Here is a 12,680-nt window from a genome sequence, read left to right on the forward strand (position 1 = left end):
GGGCTACGGTGAAAAAGGAAATATCCTCAGATGAAATCTGGAAAGAAGCTTTCTGAGAAACTGCTTAGTGTTCTGTTAATTCATCTCACAGAGTTACATCTGTATTTCGTCGATCTTTTTGCTAGCCTTATTTCTGTGGAATCTGAGAGCAGATATTTCGGATCCCTTTGAAGACTATAGGGCCAAAGGAAATATCCTCCGATAACAAAGAGAAAGAAGCTTTCTGAGAAACTTCTTTGTGTTCTGTGAAATCATCTCACCGAGTTACAGCTTTCCCCTCAAGAAGCCTTTCGCTAAGACAGTTCTTGTGGAATTGGCAAAGTGATATTTGGAAGCTCCTTGAGGTCTATGGTGAAAAACGAAATATCCTCAGATGAAATGTGGAAGAAGCTTTCTGAGAAACTGCTCAGTGTTCTGTTAATTCATCTCACAGAATTACATCTATATTTTGTGGATCTCATTGCTAGCCTTACTTCTGTGGAATCTGAGAACAGATATTTCGGATCCCTTTGAAGACTATAGGGGCAAAGGAAATATCCTCCGATAACGAAGAGAAAGAAGCTTTCTGAGAAACTTCTTTGTGTTCTGTGAAATCATCTCACAGAGTTACAGCTTTCCCCTCAAGAAGCCTTTCGCTAATACAGTTGTTGTGGAATTGGCAAAGTGATATTTGGAAGCCCATAGAGGGCTATGGTGAAAAAGGAAATATAATCAGATGAAATCTGGAAAGAAGCTTTCTGAGAAACTGCTCTGTGATGTGTGACTTCCACTCACAGAGTTACATCTGTATTTCGTGGATCTCTTTGCTAGTCTTATTTCTGTGGAATCTGAGAACAGATATTTCGGATCCCTTTGAAGACTATAGGGCCAAAGGAAATATCCTCCGATAACAAAGAGAAAGAAGCGTTCTGAGAAACTTCTTTGTGTTCTGTGAAATCATCTCACAGAGTTACAGCTTTCCCCTCAAGAAGCCTTTCGCTAAGACAGTTCTTGTGAAATTGGCAAAGTGATATTTGGAAGCCCATAGAGGGCAATGGTGAAAAAGGAAATATCCTCCGATGAAATCTGGAAAAAAGCTTTCTGAGAAACTGCTTAGTGTTCTGTTAATTCATCTCACAGAATTACATCTATATTTTTTGGATCTCTTTGCTAGCCTTATTTCTGTGGAATCTGAGAGCAGATATTTCGGATCCCTTTGAAGACTATAGGGCCAAAGGAAATATCCTCCGATAACAAAGGGAAAGAAGCTTTCTGAGAAACTTCTTTGTGTTCTGTGAAATCATCTCACAGAGTTACAGCTTTCCCCTCAAGAAGCCTTTCGCTAAGACAGTTCTTGTGGAATTGGCAAAGTGATATTTGGAAGCCCATAGAGGGCTATGGTGAAAAAGGAAATATCCTCAGATGAAATCTGGAAAGAAGCTTTCTGAGAAACTGCTGAGTGTTTTGTTAATTCATCTCACAGAGTTACATCTGTATTTCGTGGATCTCTTTGCTAGCCTTATTTCTGTGGAATCTGAGAACAGATATTTCGGATCCCATTGAAGACTAGAGGGCCAAAGGAAATATCCTCCGATAACAAAGAGAAAGAAGCTTTCTGAGAAACTTCTTTGTGTTCTGTGAAATCATCTCACAGAGTTACAGCTTTCCCCTCAAGAAGCCTTTCGCTAAGACAGTTCTTGTGGAATTGGCAAAGGGATATTTGGAAGCCCATAGAGGGCAATGGTGAAAAAGGAAATATCCTCAGATGAAATCTGGAAAGAAGCTTTCTGAGAAACTGCTTAGTGTTCTGTTAATTCATCTCACAGAATTACATCTATGTTTTTTGGATCTCTTTGCTAGCCTTATTTCTGTGGAATCTGAGAGCAGATATTTCGGATCCCTTAGAAGACTATAGGGCCAAAGGAAATATCCTCCGATAACAAAGAGAAAGAAGCTTTCTGAGAAACTTCTTTGTCTTCTGTGAAATCATCTCACAGAGTTACAGCTTTCCCCTCAAGAAGCCTTTCGCTAAGACCGTTATTGTGGAATTGGCAAAGTGATATTTGGAAGCCCCTAGAGGCCTATGGTGAAAAAGGAAATATCCTCAGATGAAATCTGGAAAGAAGCATTCAGAGAAACTGCTTAGTGTTCTGTTAATTCATCTCACAGAATTACATCTATATTTTGTGGATCTCATTGCTAGCCTTCTTCTGTGGAATCTGAGAACAGATATTTCGGATCCCTTTGAAGACTATAGGGGCAAAGGAAATATCCTCCGATAACGAAGAGAAAGAAGCTTTCTGAGAAACTTCTTTGTGTTCTGTGAAATCATCTCACAGAGTTACAGCTTTCCCCTCAAGAAGCCTTTCGCTAAGACAGTTCTTGTTGAATTGTCAAAGTGATATTTGGAAGCCCATAGAGGGCTATGGTGAAAAAGGAAATATCCTCAGATGAAATCTGGAAAGAAGCTTTCTGAGAAACTCCTCTGTGATGTGTGACTTCCACTCACAGAGTTACATCTGTATTTCGTGGATCTCTTTGCTAGCCTTATTTCTGTGGAATCTGAGAACAGATATTTCGGATCCCTTTGAAGACTATAGGGCCAATGGAATTATCCTCCGATAACAAAGAGAAAGAAGCTTTCTGAGAAACTTCTTTGTGTTCTGTGAAATCATCTCACAGAGTTACAGCTTTCCCCTCAAGAAGCCTTTCGCTAAGACAGTTCTTGTGAAATTGGCAAAGTGATATTTGGAAGCCCATAAAGGGCTATAGTGAAAAAGGAAATATCCTAAGATGAAATCTGGAAAGAAGCTTTCTGAGAAACTGCTCTGTGATGTGTGACTTCCACTCACAGAGTTACATGTGTATTTCGTGGATCTCTTTGCTAGCCTTATTTCTGTGGAATCTGAGAACAGATATTTCGGATCCCTTTGAAGACTATAGTGCCAAAGGAAATATCCTCCGATAACAAAGAGAAAGAAGCTTTCAGAGAAACTTCTTTGTGTTCTGTGAAATCATCTCACAGAGTTACAGCTTTCCCCTCAAGAAGCCTTTCGCTAAGACAGTTCTTGTGGAATTGGCAAAGTGATATTTGGAAGCCCCTAGAGGGATATGGTGAAAAAGGAAATATCCTCAGATGAAATCTGGAAAGAAGATTTCTGAGAAACTTCTTAGTGGCCTGTTAATTCATCTCACAGAATTACATCTATATTTTGTGGATCTCATTGCTAGCCTTATTTCTGTGGAATCTGAGAACAGATATTTCGGATCCCTATGAAGACTATAGGGGCAAAGGAAATATCCTGCGATAACAAAGAGAAAGAAGCTTTCTGAGAAACTTCTTTGTGTTCTGTGAAATCATCTCACAGAGTTACAGCTTTCCCCTCAAGAAGCCTTTCGCTATGACAGTTCTTGTGGAATTGGCAAAGTAATATTTGGAAGACCATAGAGGGCTTTGGTGAAAAAGGATATATCCTCAGATGAAATCTGGAAAGAAGCTTTCTGAGAAACTGCTCTGTGATGTGTGACTTCCACTCACAGAGTTACATCTCTCTTTCGTGGATATCTTTACTAGTCTTATTTCTATGGAATCTGAGAACAGATATTTCGGATCCCTTTGAAGACCATAGGGCCAAAGGAAATATCCTCCGATATCAAAGAGAAAGAAGCTTTCTGAGAAACTTCTTTGTGTTCTGTGAAATCATCTCACAGAGTTACAGCTTTCCCCTCAAGAAGCCTTTCGCTAAGACAGTTCTTGTGGAATTGGCAAAGTGATATTTGGAAGCCCATAGAGGGCTATGGTGAAAAAGGAAATATCCTCAGATGAAATCTGGAAAGAAGCTTTCTGAGAAACTGCTTAGTGTTCTGTAAATTCATCTCACAGAGTTACATCTGTATTTCGTGGATCTCTTTGCTAGCCTTATTTCTGTGAAATCTGAGAACAGATATTTCGGATCCCTTTGAAGACCATAGGGCCAAAGGAAATATCCTCCGATAACAAAGAGAAAGAAGCTTTCTGAGAAACTTCTTTGTGTTCTGTGAAATCATCTCACAGAGTTACAGCTTTCCCCTCAAGAAGCCTTTCGCTAAGACAGTTCTTGTGAAATTGGCAAAGGGATATTTGGAAGCCCATAGAGGGCTACGGTGAAAAAGGAAATATCCTCAGATGAAATCTGGAAAGAAGCTTTCTGAGAAACTGCTTAGTGTTCTGTTAATTCATCTCACAGAGTTACATCTGTATTTCGTCGATCTTTTTGCTAGCCTTATTTCTGTGGAATCTGAGAGCAGATATTTCGGATCCCTTTGAAGACTATAGGGCCAAAGGAAATATCCTCCGATAACAAAGAGAAAGAAGCTTTCTGAGAAACTTCTTTGTGTTCTGTGAAATCATCTCACCGAGTTACAGCTTTCCCCTCAAAAAGCCTTTCGCTAAGACAGTTCTTGTGGAATTGGCAAAGTGATATTTGGAAGCTCCTTGAGGTCTATGGTGAAAAACGAAATATCCTCAGATGAAATGTGGAAGAAGCTTTCTGAGAAACTGCTCAGTGTTCTGTTAATTCATCTCACAGAATTACATCTATATTTTGTGGATCTCATTGCTAGCCTTACTTCTGTGGAATCTGAGAACAGATATTTCGGATCCCTTTGAAGACTATAGGGGCAAAGGAAATATCCTCCGATAACGAAGAGAAAGAAGCTTTCTGAGAAACTTCTTTGTGTTCTGTGAAATCATCTCACAGAGTTACAGCTTTCCCCTCAAGAAGCCTTTCGCTAATACAGTTGTTGTGGAATTGGCAAAGTGATATTTGGAAGCCCATAGAGGGCTATGGTGAAAAAGGAAATATAATCAGATGAAATCTGGAAAGAAGCTTTCTGAGAAACTGCTCTGTGATGTGTGACTTCCACTCACAGAGTTACATCTGTATTTCGTGGATCTCTTTGCTAGTCTTATTTCTGTGGAATCTGAGAACAGATATTTCGGATCCCTTTGAAGACTATAGGGCCAAAGGAAATATCCTCCGATAACAAAGAGAAAGAAGCGTTCTGAGAAACTTCTTTGTGTTCTGTGAAATCATCTCACAGAGTTACAGCTTTCCCCTCAAGAAGCCTTTCGCTAAGACAGTTCTTGTGAAATTGGCAAAGTGATATTTGGAAGCCCATAGAGGGCAATGGTGAAAAAGGAAATATCCTCCGATGAAATCTGGAAAAAAGCTTTCTGAGAAACTGCTTAGTGTTCTGTTAATTCATCTCACAGAATTACATCTATATTTTTTGGATCTCTTTGCTAGCCTTATTTCTGTGGAATCTGAGAGCAGATATTTCGGATCCCTTTGAAGACTATAGGGCCAAAGGAAATATCCTCCGATAACAAAGGGAAAGAAGCTTTCTGAGAAACTTCTTTGTCTTCTGTGAAATCATCTCACAGAGTTACAGCTTTCCCCTCAAGAAGCCTTTCGCTAAGACAGTTCTTGTGGAATTGGCAAAGTGATATTTGGAAGCCCATAGAGGCCTATGATGAAAAAGGAAATATCCTCAGATGAAATCTGGAAAGAAGCATTCTGAGAAATTGCTTAGTGTTCTGTTAATTCACCTCACAGAATTACATCTATATTTTGTGGATCTCATTGCTAGCCTTACTTCTGTGGAATCTGAGAACAGATATTTCGGATCCCTTTGAAGACTATAGGGGCAAAGGAAATATCCTCCGATAACGAAGAGAAATAAGCTTTCTGAAAAACTTCTTTGTGTTCTGTGAAATCATCTCACAGAGTTACAGCTTTCCCCTCAAGAAGCCGTTCGCTAAGACAGTTCTTGTTGAATTGGCAAAGTGATATTTGGAAGCCCATAGAGGGCTATGGTGAAAAAGGAAATATCCTCAGATGAAATCTGGAAAGAAGCTTTCTGAGAAACTGCTCTGTGATGTGTGACTTCCACTCACAGAGTTACATGTGTATTTCGTGGATCTCTTTGCTAGCCTTATTTCTGTGGAATCTGAGAACAGATATTTCGTATCCCTTTGAAGACTATAGGGCCAAAGGAAATATCCTCCGATAACAAAGAGAAGGAAGCTTTCTGAGAAACTTCTTTGTGTTCTGTGAAATCATCTCTCAGAGTTACAGCTTTCCCCTCAAGAAGCCTTTCGCTAAGACAGTTCTTGTGAAATTGGCAAAGTGATATTTGGAAGCCCATAAAGGGCTATAGTGAAAAAGGAAATATCCTAAGATGAAATCTGGAAAGAAGCTTTCTGAGAAACTGCTCTGTGATTTGTGACTTCCACTCACAGAGTTACATCTGTCTTTCGTGGATATCTTTACTTGTCTTATTTCTATGGAATCTGAGAACAGATATTTCGGATCCCTTTGAAGACCATAGGGCCAAAGGAAATATCCTCCGATATCAAAGAGAAAGAAGCTTTCTGAGAAACTTCTTTGTGTTCTGTGAAATCATCTCACAGAGTTACAGCTTTCCCCTCAAGAAGCCTTTCGCTAAGACAGTTCTTGTGGAATTGGCAAAGGGATATTTGGAAGCCCATAGAGGGCTATGGTGAAAAAGGAAATATCCTCAGATGAAATCTGGAAAGAAGCTTTCTGAGAAACTGCTTAGTGTTCTGTTAATTCATCTCACAGAGTTACATCTGTATTTCGTGGATCTTTTTGCTAGCCTTATTTCTGTGGAATCTGAGAGCAGATATTTCGGATCCCTTTGAAGACTATAGGGCCAAAGGAAATATCCTCCGATAACAAAGAGAAAGAAGCTTTCTGAGAAACTTCTTTGTGTTCTGTGAAATCATCTCACAGAGTTACAGCTTTCCCCTCAAGAAGCCTTTCGCTAAGACAGTTCTTGTGGAATTGGCAAAGTGATATTTGGAAGCTCCTTGAGGTCTATGGTGAAAAACGAAATATCCTCAGATGAAATGTGGAAAGAAGCTTTCTGAGAAACTGCTCAGTGTTCTGTTAATTCATCTCACAGAATTACATCTATATTTTGTGGATCTCATTGTTAGCCTTACTTCTGTGGAATCTGAGAACAGATATTTCGGATCCCTTTGAAGACTATAGGGGCAAAGGAAATATCCTCCGATAACGAAGAGAAAGAAGCTTTCTGTGAAACTACTTTGGGTTCTGTGAAATCATCTCACAGAGTTACAGCTTTCCCCTCAAGAAGCCTTTCACTAATACAGTTGTTGTGGAATTGGCAAAGTGATATTTGGAAGCCCATAGAGGGCTATGGTGAAAAAGGAAATATCCTCAGATGAAATCTGGAAGGAAGCTTTCTGAGAAACTGCTTAGTGTTCTGTTAATTCATCTCACAGAGTTACATCTGTATTTCGTGGATCTTTTTGCTAGCCTTATTTCTGTGGAATCTGAGAGCAGATATTTCGGATCCCTTAGAAGACTATAGGGCCAAAGGAAATATCCTCCGATAACAAAGAGAAAGAAGCTTTCTGAGAAACTTCTTTGTGTTCTGTGAAATCATCTCACAGAGTTACAGCTTTCCCCTCAAGAAGCCTTTCGCTAAGACAGTTCTTGTGAAATTGGCAAAGTGATATTTGGAAGCCCATAAAGGGCTATAGTGAAAAAGGAAATATCCTAAGATGAAATCTGGAAAGAAGCTTTCTGAGAAACTGCTCTGTGATGTGTGACTTCCACTCACAGAGTTACATCTGTATTTCGTGGATCTCTTTGCTAGCCTTATTTCTGTAGAATCTGAGAACAGATATTTCGGATCCCTTTGAAGACTATAGTGCCAAAGGAAATATCCTCCGATAACAAAGAGAAAGAAGCTTTCAGAGAAACTTCTTTGTGTTCTGTGAAATCATCTCACAGAGTTACAGCTTTCCCCTCAAGAAGCCTTTCGCTAAGACAGTTCTTGTGGAATTGGCAAAGGGTTATTTGGAAGCCCATAGAGGGCTATGGTGAAAAAGGAAATATCCTCAGAAGAAATATGGAAAGAAGCTTTCTGAGAAACTGCTTAGTGTTCTGTTAATTCATCTCACAGAATTAGATCTATATTTTGTGGATCTCTTTGCTAGCCTTATTTCTGTGGATTCTGAGAGTAGATATTTCGGATTCCTTTGAAGACTATAGGGCCAAAGGAAATATCCTCCGATAACAAAGAGAAAGAAGCTTTCTGAGAAACTTCTTTGTGTTCTGTGAAATCATCTCACAGAGTTACAGCTTTCCCCTCAAGAAGCCTTTCGCTAAGACAGTTCTTGTGGAATTGGCAAAGGGATATTTGGAAGCCATAGAGGGCAATGGTGAAAAAGGAAATATCCTCAGATGTAATCTGGAAAGAAGCTTTCTGAGAAACTGCTTAGTGTTCTGTTAATTCATCTCACAGAATTACATCTATGTTTTTTGGATCTCTTTGCTAGCCTTATTTCTGTGGAATCTGAGAGCAGATATTTCGGATCCCTTAGAAGACTATAGGGCCAAAGGAAATATCCTCCGATAACAAAGAGAAAGAAGCTTTCTGAGAAACTTCTTTGTCTTCTGTGAAATCATCTCACAGAGTTACAGCTTTCCCCTCAAGAAGCCTTTCGCTAAGACCGTTATTGTGGAATTGGCAAAGTGATATTTGGAAGCCCCTAGAGGCCTATGGTGAAAAAGGAAATATCCTCAGATGAAATCTGGAAAGAAGCATTCAGAGAAACTGCTTAGTGTTCTGTTAATTCATCTCACAGAATTACATCTATATTTTGTGGATCTCATTGCTAGCCTTACTTCTGTGGAATCTGAGAACAGATATTTCGGATCCCTTTGAAGACTATAGGGGCAAAGGAAATATCCTCCGATAACGAAGAGAAAGAAGCTTTCTGAGAAACTTCTTTGTGTTCTGTGAAATCATCTCACAGAGTTACAGCTTTCCCCTCAAGAAGCCTTTCGCTAAGACAGTTCTTGTTGAATTGTCAAAGTGATATTTGGAAGCCCATAGAGGGCTATGATGAAAAAGGAAATATCCTCAGATGAAATCTGGAAAGAAGCTTTCTGAGAAACTCCTCTGTGATGTGTGACTTCCACTCACAGAGTTACATCTGTATTTCGTGGATCTCTTTGCTAGCCTTATTTCTGTGGAATCTGAGAACAGATATTTCGGATCCCTTTGAAGACTATAGGGCCAATGGAATTATCCTCCGATAACAAAGAGAAAGAAGCTTTCTGAGAAACTTCTTTGTGTTCTGTGAAATCATCTCACAGAGTTACAGCTTTCCCCTCAAGAAGCCTTTCGCTAAGACAGTTCTTGTGAAATTGGCAAAGTGATATTTGGAAGCCCATAAAGGGCTATAGTGAAAAAGGAAATATCCTAAGATGAAATCTGGAAAGAAGCTTTCTGAGAAACTGCTCTGTGATGTGTGACTTCCACTCACAGAGTTACATCTGTATTTCGTGGATCTCTTTGCTAGCCTTATTTCTGTGGAATCTGAGAACAGATATTTCGGATCCCTTTGAAGACTATAGTGCCAAAGGAAATATCCTCCGATAACAAAGAGAAAGAAGCTTTCAGAGAAACTTCTTTGTGTTCTGTGAAATCATCTCACAGAGTTACAGCTTTCCCCTCAAGAAGCCTTTCGCTAAGACAGTTCTTGTGGAATTGGCAAAGTGATATTTGGAAGCCCCTAGAGGGATATGGTGAAAAAGGAAATATCCTCAGATGAAATCTGGAAAGAAGATTTCTGAGAAACTTCTTAGTGGCCTGTTAATTCATCTCACAGAATTACATCTATATTTTGTGGATCTCATTGCTAGCCTTATTTCTGTGGAATCTGAGAACAGATATTTCGGATCCCTATGAAGACTATAGGGGCAAAGGAAATATCCTGCGATAACAAAGAGAAAGAAGCTTTCTGAGAAACTTCTTTGTGTTCTGTGAAATCATCTCACAGAGTTACAGCTTTCCCCTCAAGAAGCCTTTCGCTATGACAGTTCTTGTGGAATTGGCAAAGTAATATTTGGAAGACCATAGAGGGCTTTGGTGAAAAAGGATATATCCTCAGATGAAATCTGGAAAGAAGCTTTCTGAGAAACTGCTCTGTGAGGTGTGACTTCCACTCACAGAGTTACATCTCTCTTTCGTGGATATCTTTACTAGTCTTATTTCTATGGAATCTGAGAACAGATATTTCGGGTCCCTTTGAAGACCATAGGGCCAAAGGAAATATCCTCCGATATCAAAGAGAAAGAAGCTTTCTGAGAAACTTCTTTGTGTTCTGTGAAATCATCTCACAGAGTTACAGCTTTCCCCTCAAGAAGCCTTTCGCTAAGACAGTTCTTGTGGAATTGGCAAAGTGATATTTGGAAGCCCATAGAGGGCTATGGTGAAAAAGGAAATACCCTCAGATGAAATCTGGAAAGAAGCTTTCTGAGAAACTGCTGAGTGTTTTGTTAATTCATCTCACAGAGTTACATCTGTATTTTGTGGATCCCTTTGCTAGCCTTATTTCTGTGGAATCTGAGAACAGATATTTCGTATCCCTTTGAAGACTATAGGGCCAAAGGAAATATCCTCCGATAACAAAGAGAAAGAAGCTTTCTGAGAAACTTCTTTGTGTTCTGTGAAATCATCTCACAGAGTTACAGCTTTCCCCTCAAGAAGACTTTAGCTAAGACAGTTCTTGTGGAATTGGCAAAGTGTTATTTGGAAGCCCATAGAGGGCAACGGTGAAAAAGGAAATATCCTCCGATGAAATCTGGAAAGAAGCTTTCTGAGAAACTGCTCTGTGATGTGTGACTTCCACTCACAAAGTTACATCTGTATATCGTGGATCTCTTTGGTAGACTTATTTCTGTGGAATCTGAGAGCAGATATTTCGGATCCCTTTGAAGACTATAGGGTCAAAGTACATAACCTCCGATAACAAAGAGAAAGAAGCTTCCTGAGAAACTTCTTTGTGTTCTGTGAAATCATCTCACAGAGTTACAGCTTTCCCCTCAAGAAGTCTTTCGCTAAGACAGTTCTTGTGGAATTGGCAAAGTGATATTTGGAAGCCCTTAGAGGGCTATGGTGAAAATCCTCAGATGAAATCTGGAAGGAAGCTTTCTGAGAAACTGCTGTGTGATGTGTGACTTCTACTCACAGAGTTACATCTGTATTTCGTGGATCTCTTTGCTAGCCTTATTTCTGTGGAATCTGAGAACAGATATTTCGGATCCCTTTGAAGACTATAGGGCCAAAGGAAATATCCTCCGATAACAAAGAGAAAGAAGCTCTCTGAGAAACTTCTTTGTGTTCTGTGAAATCATCTCACAGAGTTACAGCTTTCCCCACAAGAAGCCTTTCGCTAAGACAGTTCTTGTGGAATTGGCAAAGTGATATTTGGAAGCCCATAGAGGGCTATGGTGATAAAGGAAATATCCTCAGATGAAATCTGGAAAGAAGCTTTCTGAGTAATTGCTGAGTGTACGGTTAATTCATCTCACAGAGTTACATCTGTATTTCGTGGATCTCTTTTCCAGCCTTATTTCTGTGGAATCTGAGAACAGATATTTCGGATTCCTTTGAAGACTAAAGGGCCAAAGGAAATATCCTCCGATAACAAAGAGAAGGAAGCTTTCTGAGAAACTTCTTTGTGTTCTGTGAAACCATCTCACAGAGTTACAGCTTTCCCCTCAAGAAGTCTTTCGCTAAGACAGTTCTTGTGGAATTGCCAAAGTGATAATTGGAAGCCCATAGAGGGCTATGTTGAAAAAGGAAATATCCTCAGATGTAATCTATAAAGAAGCTCTCTAAGAAACTGCTTAGAGTTCTGTTAATTCATATCACAGAGTTACATCTGTATTTCGTGGATCTCTTTGCTAGCCTTATTTCTGTGGAATCTGAGAGCAGATATTTCGGATCCCTTTGAAGACTATAGGGCCAAAGGAAATATCCTCCGATAACAAAGAGAAAGATCCTTTCTGAGAAACTTCTTTGTGTTCTGTGAAATCATCTCACAGAGTTACAGCTTTTCCCTCAAGAAGCCTTTCGCTAAGACAGTTCTTGTGGAATTGGCAAAGTGATATTTGGAAGCCCATAGAGGGCTAGGGTGAAAAAGGAAATATCCTCAGATGAAATCTGGAAAGAAGCTTTCTGAGAAACTGCTTAGTGTTCTGTTAATTCATCTCACAGAGTTACATCTGTATTTCGTGAATCTCTTTGCTAGTCTTATTTCTGTGGAATCTGAGAGCAGATATTTCGCATCCCTTTGAAGACTATAGGGCCAAAGGAAATATCCTCCGATAACAAAGAGAAAGAAGCTTTCTGAGAAACTTCTTTGTGTTCTGTGAAATCATCTCACAGAGTTACAGCTTTCCCTTCAAGAAGCCTTTCGCTAAGACCGTTATTGTGGAATTGGCAAAGTGATATTTGGAAGCCCTTAGAGGCCTATGGTGAAAAAGGAAATATCCTCAGATGAAATCTGGAAAGAAGCTTTCTGAGAAACTGCTTAGTGTTCTGTTAATTCATCTCACAGAATTACATCTATATTTTGTGGATCTCATTGCGAGCCTTACTTCTGTGGAATCTGAGAACAGATATTTCGGATCCCTTTCAAGACTATAGGGGCAAAGGAAATATCCTCCGATAACGAAGAGAAAGAAGCTTTCTGAGAAACTTCTTTGTGTTCTGTGAAATCATCTCACAGAGTTACAGCTTTCCCCTCAAGAATCCTTTCGCTAAGACAGTTCTTGTGGAATTGGCAAAGTGATATTTGGAAGCCCAGAGAG

This window comes from Macaca mulatta, chromosome 19 (assembly GCF_049350105.2).
Source record: "Macaca mulatta isolate MMU2019108-1 chromosome 19, T2T-MMU8v2.0, whole genome shotgun sequence".
NCBI lineage: Eukaryota > Metazoa > Chordata > Mammalia > Primates > Cercopithecidae > Macaca > Macaca mulatta.